The sequence below is a fragment of the Meriones unguiculatus genome, chromosome 19 (assembly GCF_030254825.1).
Source record: "Meriones unguiculatus strain TT.TT164.6M chromosome 19, Bangor_MerUng_6.1, whole genome shotgun sequence".
NCBI lineage: Eukaryota > Metazoa > Chordata > Mammalia > Rodentia > Muridae > Meriones > Meriones unguiculatus.
The window spans coordinates 60,813,716-60,833,034 of NC_083366.1; the positions used below are offsets into that span (position 1 = coordinate 60,813,716).

A 19,319-nucleotide genomic window follows, 5' to 3' on the forward strand; every position below is an offset into this window, starting at 1 on the left:
CAGCTCTTAAGGGTCTCTTGGGGGAAATCCATCACCTGGAATTACTTGAAGGCTTGTCAAGTACTTTGAGGCTCTACAAGGAGAGGTGTAATATTGAGAGACAGGAAAAGGGGGATAACCTTTCCCCACAGCCTGAGTTCTGAGTTGCTTTCAGATGTCTAGTGGGTGAAGGAGGGGGGCGGTGGGAGCTGCTTCTGGAAGGGAGGCCCTGTGCGTGCTCGTTAGCATACGCTATCCGCATTCACTCCAGATAAGATTCCATCACAGAAACCTATTTATGCATCCCTTAATATAAATCCAAATTGCTCTCTTCAAATAGCAAAGAGAGCTAAGTTTCAGCAAGGGGAAAGAGGAGTGATGGCATTAAGAGCCAGGCTACATTTTCATCTTGTCTTCCACCCAGTTACTCTGTCTTGACAGGCTTAACTTACACACCTCCCCGAGCTCAGGGTAAGCAGGCTTTCTCTGCAGGGGGCACCAAGCCGTGCTCAGGGCTCTGGACCACTGGCTGGGGTCACTGCTAAGTCTGTGTGGGCCCATGCATCCTCCCTGCAGACAGACGCAATTTATGATAGCTCAGTTGGCAAACGAAGTGCCCGGCGAGTGTGAGAACCTGAGTTCAATCTCCTAGAACACATGCTTCAAGAACAGCAAGATGTGGTGGCCTGAGCTTGTAAGAGCAGCATTGGGAGACATGGCAGGAGAATGCCCGGGGCTCACCGGGCCACCAGCTTAGTCACGTGGAGTTTTAGGCTAGTGAGAGAGCAAAGTTTTAAAAAAGAAGATAGGTAAGTACTCTGAGAACAACAGCAGAGGGTGCCGTGGATCTGGGCTCTGACTCCTACATCCTTCTACACACACACACACACACACACACACACACACACACACGATATACACATGCACATACAAACATACACATGTATACATACATACATGCACACACATACATACACATAAATGCACACATAAATATATATACTCCTGTACACACATAACATATAGACATACATGCACGGACACAATACACACGAACATATTGATACACAAATATGCACATGCATACACATGGACATATACACATACACACATGTTCCCACATAAACACAAATGCATACACACATACATACACCTACATATACATACATACACACACATTCACACGCATGTATACTTCATGCAGAGAAGAACACCGACAATGCCAAGCCACGCGTGAGGCTTCTGGAGTGTAAACCTGGAAATGGTTCCCCAGGAGCCGCATACAGCCTTCCCAGAAATGGAGCATTTAAACCCAGCACACTCTCAAAGGATCTGACGATTAGAAATACGGGTAAGCAGTGCACACAGCATGGAGCCATGGATTCAGTTGTGCTCATTTCTTCCCATGTCCCCAGGCTACTACGTCATTCTGGGGGAGAGGGACCAACAGGCACGCAGCTGTGGCTCAGTGTCTATATCCTGAAGAACAGTAATTTATGGTGTCTTTTCCCCCCATTTGGGAAAACAGCAGCACAGGAACCCAAGCTTACACACAGAAGCAGTGTCTCAATTCTTTTCGTTTGGAGTAGGACAAGCCAACCCACCATGCCTATGTTTAAAATAGCGAAAAGCTTAAATGAAAGCCACAAAAGTCCAATATTACATCCAAAAACAAAGAAACTCCATGGGAAAGCATGCCAGGAGAAAAAGAATGATCAAGTGCCTAAGTGTTAATCTTCTAAGCGGGTCTTGAACCAGAGCCCTGTGGCAAATTTTATCTAGGCATTGATTTTTGTGTGTTCTGGGCATCGCTGTTTCAACTATAGTCTTTAGGTGTTTACGAAGTGCCTGGGGGAGATCATTAAGAGGACATTGCTCTCCCGCAACCGGATTTGCAGAAGGCTGTGAGCGCCATGTGGGTCACAGCAGCTGAAGCTGGGTTCTCTGCAAGAACAGCAAATGCCACTGACTGCGGAACCTTTGCTCTAGCTCCTATTTTATTATTAACCCTTTCTTTTACATTTATTTGTGTGTGTGGGGGGTTAAGACATGCTACAACAGGCATGTGGAGGTCAGAGGACAATCTGTGGGAATCATTTCTCTATTTCCATCATGTATGTTCTCAGTTTTGAACTCAGGTCATCAGGTTTGGGGGCAATTGCCTTTACCAGATGGACCATCTCTCTGGCCCTCAACTGTTTTCTTGAAACATTAAAACTCTGGCACCGTCAGAGCTCTCTAGAATGTACATTACTGTCTAATGCTTTTGGAGCCTTGTCCTTGAGTTAAAGCTGGTTGCTTACCCCTGGGCTTGGGGCTAAACAATAATTACTTCTCCTAAGGTCACTAACCACCTTGTGTGCTAGTCAGATTTGTGCTTAAAGCACCAAGGAGCTATTAGCCCAGAACCAGGGCACTTGATTGTGGCATGTAAAGTCAGAATCAAATTCTGTTTTCCTAAACACAGTGGCTCATGCTTGTAATCCCAGCATGGAGGAGGCTGAGACGGGAGGATCCAAAGTTGAAAGCCAGCCTGAATTACAGAGTAAGATCCTGTTGTATCTTGAATGTGAAATGCCTCTCATGGCCTCATGCTTTTGAACACTGGTCTGAGCTGGTGCTGCTGCTTTGGAATGCTATAGAGCTTTGAGGAGACTGATCCTCACACGGAAGGAAGCAGGCCATTGGGAGTGGACCACTTCCGGTCGGGTCTCTGCTTCCTGGTTGCAGAGACAATTTGATCAATGGTCATGCTCTTACCACCATGCTGTCTCTGCCTTCATGGTCTACATCCCTTCTTAAACTCTTCCTTCCCTGAGTTGCTTTTGTCAGATATTTTATCACAGCAACAAGGGGGATCCTGTCCAGTCTGAGGTGAGGTGGGAAACAGGAAAACCATACCAACACTTCCTTTTCCATTATCAAGTCTAGCACACACATTGGCATTGGGGGCTTTAAACCTTAGAGTGTCCCTGGCTGAGAGGGTCGAAGAACAGCTTTTGAGCCTTGCTTCTGAACCAAGAGAAACTAGGAGCCGAAAGCTTGCTCAAACCTTTTCGCTGTCCCCACACCCTCCATTCCATGTTCCTCAGTTCCTTGTCTTCCCTTTGCCAGCAGGGCCTAGTGTGTTAAGAAGGCTGTGCCTTTGAGCCTTGAGGAATCTGACAACGGGCTTCCTCACATTGTTCCCACAGTAACCAGAGCCAGCTGTCCAGACCAGCCAGCCAAGTTGTGGCTCAGATCACACACAACAGGACCTCTGCTTGGAGAGCTTCAGCTCCAGACTCCCCCTTCCCTGGGATTTTTCCTGCGGGTCAGGATGCTCCTGATAACTTAGGAGTGAGTCTGTGATCCTGGAGCCTTCATGGCTATAGACAGCCACAATCTTTTGATGCTTTCCTACTAATGACAGCTGGAAGATGCAGTGACTTTTAAGATCTCTGATCTTATACCCACAGCTCGGGGGTGCCATCAGGTCCCCAGAACATATAGACATGAGGTTTTCCCAAGCGCTTTGGCATCTTCTGATACTGAGCAGAGGGTAATGAGGCTTGGGTGAGGGTGACAGTCTCAGCCAAGAGAATGGGAGGCTTAGAAAGAGGTGGCTCTGAGTGGTCAGGATAATGAAGGTTTCCCTTTCCCCAGCAGCTCAACTATGCAGCCCTAATAAGGAAGGCTCCTTGGAAAGCAGTGCTAGTATTTTTAGCTTTTCTAAGGGAGGAAGGAGTTTTTGAATGGACAAAATGGAAAGGAATGCAGGGCCAGGGTGTGGGAGCGGGGTGGGGGGAGCTGTGGAAAGGGGTGGGCAAATCAGGAAAAACCCAGACTTTGGGGACAGATAGGCAGTTTCCTCCTTTCTTGACAGATGAGCACAGCTGGGCTTCCTGACTTGTGTGACACAGTGCTAAGGTCTTCTGGTTCAGACACCAAGTGAAAAAGGAATTGGGGAAGGAAAGTACTTTTCCTGAGAACATGGACCATGTACACCTCACATGTATAGTTTCTGAACAGTCCTTTTTTTTGAAGTAGGGTTTGGCTGTGTAGCTCAGGTTAGCCTTGAATTCATTCGGTAGCCCAAGATGGCCTCAGACTCCGGCCTCAGCCTCTCAGTGCTGGGATTACTTGCGTGAGCCACCACACCCAGCTCTCAAGTCCTATTCCTGAGACAGCAAAGGAGGCCAGGCACAGAAAGAGCTTGACAACCGAGTTTGATTTGAATGTAGCTCTAACTTTCATATTCTCAGAGAAACACCCTGTCTAGACTTACGGACATCAGAAATCAAGAACAGATGAATGGGTCCCTCCTAAGTGACCTTATTATGTTCCTAGCAAAGGGAAGATGCTAGTCTAGGAAAAAAAAATTCTAATGAGCTGAAGAAACCAAAGTGTATATTCTTCAACTCATGAGGACTGCTAATTACCGGAACTTAGGGTTCAGATGCCAACAAGTCTGTAAGGACCCTTCTCCAACGCAAGCCTATTTGCCTGCTAGTTTTCAAAGCAAGATTGCAAGCTATGCAAGTAAACAGCCTTGTGGTGTGGTTGACACAGGCCCAGAGCTGACAGGGGAACACAATGGTTAGTTTCCCAACTCCACAATAGGACTAAAGGACTTTGTGCTACGGGAGAAGAGTCGCCGTTTTTTTGTTTAATGGAACCAAAAGTGTGCCCATTTACATTGTGAGCAGGTGGCACTGGGTAGCAAAGAAAGCCCTGAAAATATTCCCATCTAGTGAATGCAGTTGTATGTATAATTAGCTGGGATTTATTTTAAAGTACTCTTTTGTGCAACTCAAACTGCTGAGGACTAAGGGGGAGGCTTTTGAATTTATTATAGACATGGAGCCATCCATCATAGTATCCGCTAGGAAATGAAAATGAGGGGAGGTATTAGGACGCATGCTTATTGGGCTCAGGCTGAAGGGAAGGACTCTCTTACAGAGGAGTGAGTCAGTTGCTGCTGGGGAGAAGGAGCAGGCTGAACAACAGAGTCAAGGCAGAGAGGAAACAGGAAGAACTGGAGGTGCATTCAAGAAGCCTAACGTTTGTTCATATGAAATTTCAAACAGAGCTTCACAATGGAATGCCAAATATCCCTTACCCAGCACCAGTGAAGTGCTGACTCATGGCTGACCATAAACCTCAGAGTGGATCCCAGACCCTTCCCTGAGCTCCTCGGCATTGCAGTAGGAAGCACATTTTTTCTTTTTTTTTAATTTTTAATTTTTTTAAATTAATTACACTTTATTCACTTTGTATCCCCCAACAAGCCCTTCCCTCTTCCCCTCCTGGTCCCCCCTCCCTCCCCCTTCTTCACGCATGCTCCTCCCCAAGGCAACTGATAAGGGAGGTCCTCCTCTCCTTCCTTCTGATCTTAGTCTATCAGATCTCATCAGGAGTGGCTGCATTGTCATCTTCTGTGGCCTGGTCAGGCTGCTCCCCCCTCAGGGGGAGGTGATCAAAGAGCAGGCCAATCAGATTATGTCAGAGGCAGTCCCTCTTCCCATTACTATGGAACCCACTTGGACACTAAACTGCTATGGGCTACATCTATGCAAGGGGCATTCTAGGTTATCTCCATGCATGGTACTTGGTTGGAGTATGAGTCTCTGGGAAGACCCCTGTGTTTAAATTTCTGGTTCTGTTGCTCTCCTTGTGGAGTTCCTGTCCTCTCCAGATCTTACTATTTCCCACTTCTTACATAAGATTCCATGCACACTGCCCAACAGTTGGCCATAAGTCTCAGCGTCTGCTTTGATAGTCTGCAGGGCAGAGGCTTTCAGAGGCCCTATGTGGTGGGTTTCTAGCTTGTTTCGTGTTTTCTTCTTCTTCTGATGTCCTTCCTCTTTGCTTTTCAGGATGGGGATTGAGCATTTTAGTCAGGGTCCTCTCTCTTGATTAGCTTCTTTAGATGTACAGATTTTAGTAGGTTTATCCTACATTACATGTCTATATCAGTGAGTATATACTGTGTGTGTCTTTCTGCTTCTGGGACAGCTCACTCAGGATGATCCTTTCCAGAAAAATGCAAATAGATCCATACTTATCATCCTGCACAAAACTAAAGTCCAAGTGGATCAAAGACCTCAACATAAAACCAGAGACATTAAATCGGTTAGAAGAAAAAGTGGGGAAGATCCTAGAACTCATTGGCACAGGAGACAACTTCCTGAACAGAACACCAACAGCACAGGCTCTAAGAGCAACAATCAATAAATGGGACCTCATGAAACTGAAAAGCTTCTGTAAAGCAAAGGACACCGCCATCAAAACAAAACGACTGCCTACAGATTGGGAAAGAATCTTCACTAACCCTTTATCTGACAGAGGGCTAATATCCAGTATACATAAACAACTAAAGAAGCTGAAAAGCAGCAAACCAAGTAACCCAATTAACAAATGGGAACAGAGCTAAACAGAGAATTCTCTGTAGAGGAATATCGAATGGCAGAGAAACACTTAAAGAAATGCTCAACCTCATTAGCCATCAGGGAAATGCAAATCAAAACGACCCTGAGATTTCACCTTACACCCATCAGAATGTCCAAGATAAAAATCTCAAGTGATAACACATGCTGTAGAGGATGTGGAGAAAGGAGAACCCTACTCCACTGCTGGTGGGAATGTAAACTTCTATAACCACTCTGGAAATCAATCTGGCGCCTTCTCAGACAACTAAGAATAGTGCTTCCTCAAGATCCAGCCATACCACTCCTAGGCATATATCCAAAAGAGGCTCAAGTACACAATAAAAACATTTGCTCAACCATGTTTGTAGCAGCCTTATTTGTAATAGCCAGAAGCTGGAAACAGCCCAGATGCCCCTCAACTGAAGAATGGATGCAGAAATTATGGTATATCTATACAATGGAGTATTATTCAGCAATGAAAAATAAGGAAATCATGAAATTTGCAGGTAAATGGTGGAAGCACACAGTTTTAAGCTTGCTCAGCATTTCAAGGCCTACCCTAGGTGATTCTAGGCTGTGCTTCCATACAAAGATGAAGCCTGGCTGAGATCCAGGTCTTCTTGAGCGACCTGTGGGAGACCTGTGTGTGCTCTCGCAGGCCGGCCATGTTCTTTTCCAGCCATTCTTCATGTCTATTTCCTTTAGGTCCTCTCCCAGGCCTTTGGAATTGAACCGTGGTCCTCAGTATTAGTCCAGAAAACAAACATCACAGAGGTTGGGAATCCTGAATTTTGATATTGGCTTTGACACACACACACACACACACACACACACACACACACACACACACACCCGTTGAGGCCTCACTGTCCCATTTTTAAATAAGGACATGAAATTCCTACTACAAGACATAACTTCTTGTGCCATAGTTAAAGTAGTCGGCTTTCAACTTCTAATAGATTTCTAAACATGTTTTCATGGATTTCACATGAAAGGTCTTAGGAGCCATAAAACAGAAGAAATGAGATCCACTTTGTGAGGGGGAATCTCCTGTGTTAGTGAGTCAGGGGCACGCCTAATTATGTAACCTTCCCTGATAACTTCGCACGACAAACTCATTTTTCACATATAAATTTGAACCCACTATTTCAACATGTCGAACCACAAGTTTCTTAAACAAACAAATGAATGTTTCATGTAATATAAACATTCCCCAAAGAGAAGGGAGGTCCAAGCGTCCTTTAGAGAAAGAACATGCAGACGCCAAAGCAAAATGAAAAGCAAAAAAGCAGCATTCCCTCTCTCATCACGGGCTTGCCAAGCCCCCACAGAAGCAGGCTTACAATAGATCCCCAAATCTTCTGGAGAAGTGTCCAAACCTGCAGAGAGAATTAGGAAATGAAGGGCTTTGCGTAAGTGAGTTGGAAACGTGGGCTGCTCAGCTATGCTCCTTCCACTCCTCCAACACACAAAGGTGTAGTGTGAGGGGAAAGGACAGAGTGAGGTGATTACAACACAAAGACGCCCGGTTCTAAATAAACCCCAAAGCTTGAGATTGGTCTTTAATGCATTTGCTTTCAGGAGCCAAACCACAGGAAGTATCATCTCTTGCCCTGTATGCTGCCAACCACACGTTTACCACGCGTGCGCAGGCTCACCACAAAAGCCCAAATCCACGAGTCAGAGGGACAAAGCTGGTACAGAAAATGGCCAGCCAACTTGGGCTGACTTCCTGGGGTCATAATGATGGGCCACAAACTAAGGTGGTTTCAAGAATGGAAATGTGTTGTCTGGTAGTCTTGGGGAATGGAAGTCCATACGAAGGTATCAGCAAGTCTGCTTACCATGCGCTTCCTGGGAGCAGGGAAGACTGGGAGGCTAGCTCCATTCCATGCCTCTTCCCAGCTTCCATGGTCTCCTTCCCATCTCCAACGTTCTGAGGCCCAGAGTAGCCCTACGTCTTCCTTCACACAGCATTGTCTCTGAGGGGCTTTCTCTGTGTCCAAATTTTCCCCTTTCATAAGGACTGCAGGAGCCTCATTTTTACTTGGTCAGATGCAAATAGTCCACTTCCAAACAAGACCTTATACATGGTACCAGAGATGCTGGGGATGATGGAGGTTAAAAGCCTCATTCATGGTACCAGGGACACTGGGTGTGCTGGGGGCTACTGATCTAACATCTCTGTGGGACACAGTTTAGCAAGTGACACCAGTTCACTGGAATTTAATTCAGGCCTAGAAAGTGAGGAAAGTCATGGAGATGAATGTTGTCTCACACAACAGGTCACCAGTGCCCACGTCCTCCATCCTCAGTGATTGGACTTGAGAACTGGCAAGCCACAGGTAGAGGCACACGCCAGCACATGGTCACCTGGATTTGTCATCACCTCAATACTCATTTATCCTGTGTATAACCCTTCTCATTCTTGGCCATGTAAATAACATGTAACCTACACGCCAATATGATCCCTTCTGAACATAGACCCTTCTGGTTGTACACCCTCAGCATAGGTTCAGTAGACCTTGATTCCTCTTTCTTTTGTATCTCATGCATTTAGGGAAAGAAAAAAGGTTAACAGGCTCTTTTAGAAAGAAGGATCAAAATACATTTTGACCTTGTTTGTTTGGTACAATTATTAGTCCACAGAAGAAACCATGATAGTTATCGTAAGCAGGCATGTTTGTAGTTTTTTATAGACAGTTTCTTATAACCCAGGCTAGCCTTGAACCCTTTATGAAGCTGAGAGTAAGCTTGAACTCTGATCCTCTTGCTTCCTCCTTCTGTGTGCTAGATCACAGGCAAAACTTAACCATGGCCAGTTTGTGAGACGCTTGAAATCAAACCTAGGGCACGGTGCATACTATGCAAGCACTCTTCCAACCGAGCCACGTCTCCAGCTCCATTTGTAGTTTTAAATTTTTCAAGAATCATAGCTGCAGAATGTAAGTACTCAGCTATCCCAACAGAGAGCAATGTCAGTGTTCTCAACTCACTGGAGAGGATGCAGAAACTCGAAGAGGATAGCTGAGTCAGACGTGGCCAGAAGGCTACTAACTGCAGACACAGAAGACAGAGTAGCTCCTCGGACAGTCAGCTCGGCACACTGTTGTTGTTTTGTGACAGTATCACTATGTAGGTCAGGCTAACCTGGGATCCATGATCCTTTTGCCTGAGTCTTGAGTTTTGGCCTCATGGATATGCACTACCTCACCTGTTTTGAGGTCTCCACTGAAGCAAATAACAACAACAAAACTACAACAGGAAGGGAGGGAAAAAGAAAAAAAAACTACAATGGGACACACTGGGCAGGGAGCTATGTCAGTGGTACAGCACTTACCTATTAAGACACACTCTGTCAGATGAACAAGGACTGAGCATATTTTTTTCTTAACTATAATTAACATGGCAGTAATAACAAAAACTCGGGTTTATATTTTATAATTAAGCATATTTTTAAATGCCTTAAGGCTAGGTTTTATTTATCCTTATAAAAATACGGCGAGTTTTTCCCAGCCCCATTTTCTGGGCGATAAACTAGAAGAGAAGCACTATAACTTTCCTAAACAAACTACTGAGATGACAGCGGGGTTGGAGAAAGAGCCATCCTATCGTAATTCTAAAATTGGCCTGACTTTCCAGAGAGAACAACCCAACACCATGTCCTTGGAGACAAATAAAACTAGAAAGAAAGTAATGTCAGTGAAGAAGAAAAGGAAGAAAGCTGGGTAAGTTCCTGCATACTTTACTACAGAAAAAGAAAGTAACACACATTTTCGTCATGGCTGCTGCAGAGTGGAGCCCTGCATTTATGGGGGAGAGGAGCAGTCAAGGCGGCCTCAAATGTCCCCGAGAACAAGAAAAAAAGGCTGTTCTAGGAAACACAAGACTTTCAACTGGTGAAGGCAGTTAAAATATTCCCTACTCCATGACCAGTCCCAGCATTTCCTCTGCTCTCCCACAACCTGAATTCAGGAAAAGGCTTCCAGAAGGAAGTGGTGTCCAAGCTTCTGCTGGAAAAAAAGTATCAGCTTGAGGGAAGATGTAACAAACACGCTTGTTCCCAAAAGGCTTGGAGAGCATGATGGCTGCAGGAGATGAAGTGGGAAAACAAGCAGAGGTCATGGGCAGAGGCCACTTCTAAATTGATTCTGGAAAGTCTCGAATGCTTCTGAAGGTTTCATCAGAGGAGAAGACTTTTCTGAGGTATATACTATGTTCAGCAACTGGCACTCCCACACGGGTAGCTCTGAAGCCCCTTTCCAAGGTTTACTGGTTTGTTTTGTTTTTACATGCCTGCTGAGCGTCTCTACATGCCTCCTGCACCACTTCCAACAGGGTTAAATTAGAGATCTATTGTCTTTTCAAGACCTAGCCTGTGATTCTAGGTCTGGAAATTTGACAGTTCTTTGTGAGGGAAGATGAAGACTGAAAGCATACAAGAAATTGAGAAACAGTATTACAGAAGCAGAGCTAATATGAGCAGTATCTTTGAATTGAAAAAACAAACGAAAGCAAAAATAAACAGCAACCAAACAACAAAACAAAATCAGATCTTTGCCAGGCATTTCTTTCTAGTTGTGTCTAGGATTTTAAAGTATAAAGCACATCTGTGCACACATAATAAGTGGTGTATACACAAATGGGTGTACCTGTTGGAGCACCTGAGAGGTACTGCTAAGCCAGCTTAAAAGGACAGTTGCTCTCACTGGCATCCAGAAGGGCTTTCTTGCCACTCGAAACTGCTACCTTGTACCGGGAATTGCTCTCTAAAAGATGAAATGAGGTACAGAACAAGAATCATAACTTACTAAATATTTTAAGCACTCCATGCCACTAGCTCCAAAATAATTCATAAGCATCTTCCCCAGACTGGTCTTAAAGTCAATATAAAGACAACCTTGAGCTGATGATCCTGCCTTCACCTCATCTGTGCTGGGATTATAAGCATATATGCTATACTTGGTTTTTGTGGTGCTGAGGATTGAAACCAGGGCCTTGTGTGTGTGTGTGTATAAGCGCTCTCTGTACCAGCTGAGCTGCATTGTCAGCCTGTTAAGTGCTTAAACAAACAAACAAACAACACACACACAAAATGCTGGATAAGGCATCCAATAAGACTGATTGGCTGAATTATCATGGGGTTATACAGTAATGGAGTTCTCTTATTCCCATCCCCCCAAACAGTGGAAGATCCACCAAGATGCCCACTTACCAAGAGTAAATGTGTTTGGGGGTGGGGCTGTGGGACCTGCTGTAAAAACCTGAGGATGGGTGCTCAGATCCACAGCATGGATGTCAACAACAGTGTGGGCCTTAAAAGGTTACTGGCATCCAGTGTATAGCTGAAAGTGTAGGTGACTCAAAGGTAACTTAGTAAAAATGAACAACAATCCATCTTTCCTTTGGATTAATGTGGAAGGAATCTCTTGTGTGTGTATAGAAGCAGCACCTGCCAATAAAAAACTAATGGCCTATAGCTGAGGCAGGCAATAGAAGGTGGGGCATCTGGAAGGCAGAAAGGATTCTGGGATAGAGTGAGGTTGTGAGGAGGACAGACCATGGTACCTGAGCAGAAGTAATCAACCACATGGCAGAATGTAGGTTTATATAAAGGGGTTATTTTAAGTTATGAGCTAGTCAGAGAAGATTCTAGCTATATGGCCTAGGTATTTGGGAATATATTTTCAGTCTTGTAAGTCTCTATTCTGGGAGCTTGGGGGTTGGAGGAAAAACTACTGTAACATAACGGCACCCCATGTTGGGTGCCATATGTAAAATGATTATTAATATGGATATAAATGTGTAAACTTAGTATAGTGGCAGTTTATCTTTAGCCAGCTATTTACCCAAATAACACAGGGAGACTATGATTAACTTACTTAGCCTTGAGCACAATATTCGATGCAATTATTATCCTAAACCTCCAGACTAATCTAGCTTCCTCCCAGCCAAAATCCCCATTATATTTGCATTTTTCTATCCTTGACTTGCTCCAGTTTTCTTCTCCTGATGCTTCCTGGACCTCTCCTCATGGCTCAGTCCCTACTTCCTCTCTCTTTCATAGTCCAAAGTATAGATACTCAAAGGCTATCTTGAACATGTAGAAATAATGTACAACAATCCATTTCTCCTTTGAATAAATGCATTAGCTCTTTTGTGGTATTGCTTTACACTCTCCTCAAACTGTCTAACATACATTAGGTTCTGGTCTAGTTCAGGAAACTTCAGGGTCATGGCAGCCCTGTCTAGCTTCTAAAGTGAGAGTCTGGTATCTCTCCAGATGTTCCCAATCATTCTCCACTTCCCTCCAGCATGACCTAGCTCAGTGCCCTGCAACTGAATACCTGTTCCCTAACTTTACTATAGTAGCTAAAATTCAGTGCAGGTGGGCCAGAGAGATGGCTCCATAAAGGTACGTGCTGCCATGCCTGATAACCTGAGTTTCATCCCCAGGATCTACGTGGTGGGAGAAAGCTCAACACTCACAAGTTGTTCTCTGACACACACACACATACACACACAATGGCACTCATGCCCACATACACACACAAGACAAGTAAATAAATTAAATACAGGGTTTTTTTTAATAGGTGTGGATTGGGACCTTAGCATGCAGCACTCTGCCCACCACACTGTGGATCTTAAAAATAACCTCTGGTAGACTGAAAATGGATTCGTGTTTCCAAGTAACTGCTCATCACTCTCTGGACTATGAAGGGTACAATGTTCTCTTATCCCATCATATTTGAGGGATCTCACTTGGCCCTTGACAGCCTCGGGCCACAACTAATGACTCCAGACATCCTAGTTAGATATGCACCATCATCCCTAAACAGCTTTTTCTTTGCTTGGAGGCAGTCAGAGCTTAAAAGCTTTGGAGCTTTCAGAGCCAGGAGGCTTGAAAGACCTATTAACAAGAAAAATTCTGAAATGTAGGTAGAGCTCAAGGATTTGAGGCCTGGAAGAGTGACTTTCCATGATTTCTAAGAAGCCACTTCAGATATCAAGGCAGCCTGGTAAGGCCACGTTTTCCAGATATGTGGGCCTCAAATCACCAGGATCTTTGTGCAGATGAAAAAGCCTGGCACGGCAAATGATCCATATGTAATGCCAAGCCTGCACTCATTTTTAACATAATTCAGTAAAAGACCAGAGGTGATCAGCTAAGTCTGTACACTTAGTCAATGACAAAGGAAACCATGAAAGACACAGTTACACCAGAACAATAGCTTTTGTTCAAGTCCATCAAGGTTTTGTTGATTTTTTTTTTTGGAAAACCTACTATGTGCTCAATATTTGGAACCAGAAGACTTCAGACCCTTCCTTAAAATGTATTTCCTCGCACAAGACTTGAAATACATCCCCCAAAGGCACCATTGTTATACATACAAGTGAACACAGCTGCTTCTTCAGTCTTACAGACTTTAATGGCTTTCCACCATCCAACTACAGACTAAACAGGTAGACCAGGCCTACTCAATCCCATGCAGGCCAAACTCTCCTGTATTAAACACTTCCTTATAGCCAAGAGTCAGCCATATTTACTCACTTCCGACCTGTGTTGGGTGGTCTCCATTGTCAACTTGACAAGATTTAGAATTGCCTTGGTGACAAACTTCTGTGTAAGCCTGTGAGGACATCTCCAACAAGTTTAGGAAGGAAGACCCACCCCGAATGTGGGAATCACTGTCCCATAGACTGGCATTTCACACCAAATGAAAAGGAGAAGGTGAACTATGTTCCTCCATTCACCTCTTTCTGCTTCCTGATTGCTGATGTTATGGGACCAGAAGCTTCACACCCCCCTCACTATGCCTCTCCCAAAAGAAGCCCTTCCCCCCTTCCTTAAGTTTCTTCTGTTGAGTATTTTGTCACAGCAGTGAGAATAAGTAAGACGCTGGGATTTGAAAGGTTCCTTCAAGCTCAAGGATTTGGAAATGTCACCCTTTCCTGCTTAGACATGCTTCTCCACAGTATTTTGCTTGCTTGCTCTTCATGGACCATTTCAAGCATCTCACTCATTTCTTATGACCACTCCTACATCTTTGGTCCTGACAAGATGCTCTTCACATTTGTGCAACATGGAAGGACAAGATTCATGGACTTTTTCCTCCTATTCCCTGCCCTCACTTCTTGACCATTTACGAACACTCCATTGTCCTCTATGAGGCTCCGTGGAAGATATGCTTTGTCTACAACATCTCTAGTAAGCATAAGTGACAGTCTTGACCTACAGTCAGCACTTGTAGATGAGGAACAAAGCTCTGGAAACTTTGGTGCATGGGTCAAGTTCACACAGCCAACAAGTGGCAGAGCCAGCTGCCTTGGGCTCCTATGCCCTCATGTTTCCCTACTGTGTTACTTTTCTAATTAATAGGATAAAAAAAAAGTACTTGACAAAAGTAACATGAGAAGGGTAGGTTTATAATGGTTCCTGGCCTGAAAGGATTGTCGGCCATGTTGTCGGGCACAGTGGCAGGAGTTTGAGACAGTTAATGGCACTGCATTCACAAGAAGGCAGCAGAGATGGATGCTGATGTCCACTTGGCTTCCTCTTGCTTTTTATTCATCTCAGAAACACTCCACACTCCAAACTGCCCGGGTGGGTTCTCTCTCCTCAGTGGAACTTTTCTGGAAACACTGTCATGGATACGGCCCTGGCTGTGTCCAGGACAATTCTAATCTAATCGAACTGACAACGAGGAGTCCTCATCCTGCTCCTCCATACACCTTCTGATGTCATACTGAACTCAACCTTCAGGAAGATTCTCTAGTATGCTCTCCTAGGACACAGCGATCCCTGCAACGTGGGGGAAAAAATGTGCAAGAAGTTTGTAACGGGAGAGCAGGTGGCGAGGCACAGGTGTGGGAGGCCTGTGCCACAGTTATGCAGTCTGTTGCTTTCTGGGGATCTCTCTCTATTTTTGTCTGTCACTGAGGTGATTATTAGTAGTTATCAGACACCTTTTATCAATGTCTCTAATCTACAGAGTCAGCCTAAACACCCTTTGTTTCTAACTACATCACACCGGATCTTCATGTTAGACATTTTTAACAAGCCTCAAAGGCTCTGTTGATGCCGTCTCTCCTTTTATTCTCCAATTTTGCTAGTGCAGGGGACAGCCTGTCCTAGTAATTATTACTAGGCTAATGTCAGGTTCAGCTTAGCACAGAAAATACCTCTTCAGTGTAGGTTTCTTTGCAAGAGATCAAAACATTTTTTTTTAATGGCAACATCAAACAGAATCAACATGTAAACACATCTCAATAAGGATTCTTTCCCCTCCAGTGATTTCTCAATATCTGGAACTGTTTATAAGTTTCCTTTGCTTTCAGATGGTAACATAGAACATTAGTTTCTTCTTACCTTCTTCTGAGACTCTTTATCATATTTACTGACAGTGAGTGTTTTGGGTTATGTTTTTGGCGATTTTCTGGAACTAGTTAGGTTTGCCACATGGCTTGACTTCGGAGGTCAGGAAGGAAAGTGGTATCCATTTTTAATATCACATTGTTTTTCCTCATGGTCCCTCCTTTTTCCTATTTTCCCTTTGCAAAGGCTTTATACTAAATGCCTTTGCACTACCCATCCCTAGCCTTTCCTAGTCTTTTCACTTGATCAGCAAAAGAAAAACGGCATGAGATTAAAATCCAACCAACGGCTCTTTCTTTACAACATAGAGGTACCGCTCATCCACTCCTGACTACAAAGGTGAGAAAATTCGGACTACTGATATGGTGCCTTGGGGGAACCAGCATAGCTTGTTTTACCTGTTTGTGAATAATTCGCCAGACCTGGCATTTCTAAGATGCTCTCTGCTCATTAGAAGCCCCAGGAAAGCCACATGAGCCGAAAATTGTACTGGGTTCTACAGGTGGCCTTCTTGTTAGCTCAGAAACATGAAAAGACTCCACTGAAAGTCAGGAGCAACACAAGCAAGCAGTCTCTGAATACTGTGATTTAACACTGTTCTGACAGAGTTGGCCAATCTAATTACATAAGAAAAAGAAAGAAGGGATTTAAAAAAAAATGGGGAAGAGGTAGCAAAATTACAGTTACCTGTAAATCCTAAATGACTAAAAGCTAAGCAGGTGAGATGGACACATTTACCTGAAAATCCCACAGGGGAACTGAAGGAAATAGGAGAAAAATCAATAACTTTTCCAAATGGTAGTCTGTTACATGGCATATCCCATTTTTAATAACATTAAAAGTGTAAGATACCTGGGGATGCACTTCAAGAGAAATAGGTAAGAGTATATGCAACTAAACACTGCTGATGGACAGAGAAGACACGGACAAATACAAAGATCTGCTCTGGCCTACAATGGAGTCAGCATCAGGAGAGCAAGTCTTCCTAAATTAGTATGTCAACTTGATATGACATTTAAACCCTTATAAGGAAGCTAACGCTGAAGTTCATAAAAGACAAGTAAAAGAGAGTTGTCATAAAGAGGATGTAAACAGCAATAATCAAAGATTAACTTACTGGACTTTGAAAGATACCATTCTCCTGAGAGTAAAACAGTGCAGGTATGCCAGAGGGGCCAGCAGGATCAGCACAAACCCAGCAGAGCCCCAAACAGACTGCAGTTCAATGCATGACAACGTTGGCATTTCAGTCTATCAGATAAAGAAAGAGGGACTTTCAATAACAAAGGATGACCATCCAGATAGATCCCTAGTTCATATCCTACATAAAAACAACAGCCAGAGGACCAGAAGGTCAAATGAAAAACGGACAACAACAACAACAAAAATCTGAGGAAGATCCTTGGAAGTGTGATGCAAAGTAGGAAAAGCCAGTCCTGCAAGGTGACCCACTCCTGGGCCATTCCCTTTGTCTGGATTATCTAGAGCAGATAAGAGCCACAGAGCTGGTGAGCAGATCCGTGGATATGGCGAGCCTGGAGGAGGGGGAGTTGGGGAGTGACTGCTTGACTGGGTACAGGGTTTCTTTGGGCGACAATGACAATGTTCTGCCATTAGCTTGTGGTAATGGTTGTGTAACTATAAATAAAAAAAAGAAACCACTAAGTCAGACTGAAGAGTAAGTTATATCCCAACAAAGTTATTATTTTAAAACTACTAATAAGATGAGACAATTTAAAAAATATAATTATCCACTGGAGAGGACCTAAATATGTCAAAAACTGTAGAGCCAAGAAGAATCTGACAACATAATTTTTAAAGAAAATCCCGAATGAAGGAAATATGAAAAGCCAAGTGGAAAAAAAAAAAGCAGTAAGACAAACATCCTAATCTTCTGAGTTGCTAAGCGCTTCTCTGGGCCCACAGGCAGGAGGAACCTACCAGCCAGCAGGGAAGTGGGCAGTGACCCAGCACGCACATTTCTCACGAGAAACCTAACACCTCTCGGACACATAAAAACGCACCCAGCATTCCCTCCGATCAGAGACGCCCACGGTAAAACTACAAGAAATGAGCGATTTCGCCTCTCAAACTGGCAAAGATCACGGACATCTACAGAGGACAGACACCCTCAAGCAGAGCTAGCGGGAGCCTGGCTACGGGGCCGGCCAAACTGGAGGCCGATTTGGCAAGGCTCGCCCAGAAGAAAACAGCATATTCCTTTTGATCCAGCAATATCCCTGGAGTAATTTCTCCCCCAGAGAGGCTTGCTGACACACAGAGCGCTATTTTTAAGAAGTTATTCAGCTGAAGCACTGTTCACGGTAGCAAATGACTTCAAACAATTAAACACAAGTCCACTAATGTGCGAATGAATACATTATGACAAAACCTGTATGGAAATATTGTTTAGACACTAAAAGGAAGCTGCGGCTATGTTCTGACTAAGCAAATTTGATACACTCTGAAACAACAGAGGAAAAGAGCGCCATGTAAGGTACACAAAAAGGTTCATTTCTTTTAAAAGTGGGAATGAAAAAGAATTGTTAAGATTTTTTTGTTTGCTTTTTTGGGGCGTATATGTGTGAGTAAGTTAGTATATGTATGAGTATGTGTGTATGTTTATGTATGTGTTTATATGTGTGCATGTGTGTATACTAGAGTATGTGTGTGTGTGTTTATGCATGTGTATATGTATGTATATTTGAGTATATGTGTGAGTGTGTGTGTTTATACATGTATATATGTGTATGTGTATATATTTGAGTATATGTGTGAGTGTACTTGTGTGAGTATATATGTGTGTATGTGTGTGTATATGTATGTGTGTATATGTATAGATGTGTATGTCTATGTATGTGTGTGTGCGTGTGTGTGCATGTGTGAGTGTATGAGTGTCTGTGTATGTGTGTGTGTTTTGCTAGAATTGATCCTCTCCTAACACATGTGGGTCCCAGGGATTGAACTTGGGTTGTAAGCCTTAGCAGCAGGTGCCTCTCTCCACTGAGTTCATAGAGGAGAAAAGCATGGTCAATTAGAGGGAAACTACTAAAAAAAAAAAAAAATCAAATCACAAGACTACAAAAAGACTACAAGCCCGGGAGTCAGGGGATGACTACAAGGGAATAGTGTTTTCCAGACACAGCCAGGCTGGCGCACACAAGACCTCACAGCAGTTGAAGGCCAGCATGATGGTAAATTTTTCTAATCCCAGGTGCTCAGGGAGCTGAGGCAGGAGAATTGCCTGGAGTTGGGGCTAGCATTCTGGGTTACAGTAGCCAGTTCCAGGCCCGCCTAGCCTATAGGGTAAAACCCAGTCTCAAAAAAAAAAAAAAAAAAAATTACAATATAACTATAAATAAAGGGTGTATTTTTTTTTTTTTTAAAAGAGACAAGTAGCCAAGGATGGCCTAAAGCTTGCTGTATGGCTGAGGATGGCCTTGAACTTCTGATCCTCCTGCCTCCACCTCCCCTGAGCTGGGGCTTCAAGTATATACCAATGCTGGGGATTGGACTTAAGGCCTGTGCACTCAATGTAAACACTCTTACTATAT

At 43.9% G+C, this 19,319-nt stretch overlaps 1 protein-coding gene across 5 annotated transcripts in view; it reads right to left on the reverse strand.

The window, feature by feature from the left end:
• Window positions 1-19,319, reverse strand: part of Atxn1 (ataxin 1) — a 399,758-nt gene that overhangs the window by 188,910 nt on the left and 191,529 nt on the right. Inside the window, exon 5 of one of the 5 annotated variants that reach the window (XM_060372974.1) lies at window positions 11,042-11,158. The exons of the other annotated variants lie outside the window; for them this stretch is intronic. The gene's annotated coding sequence lies outside the window, so the exon portion shown is untranslated. The remainder of the gene's footprint in view (window positions 1-11,041; window positions 11,159-19,319) is intronic. 5 annotated transcript variants of the gene reach the window in all.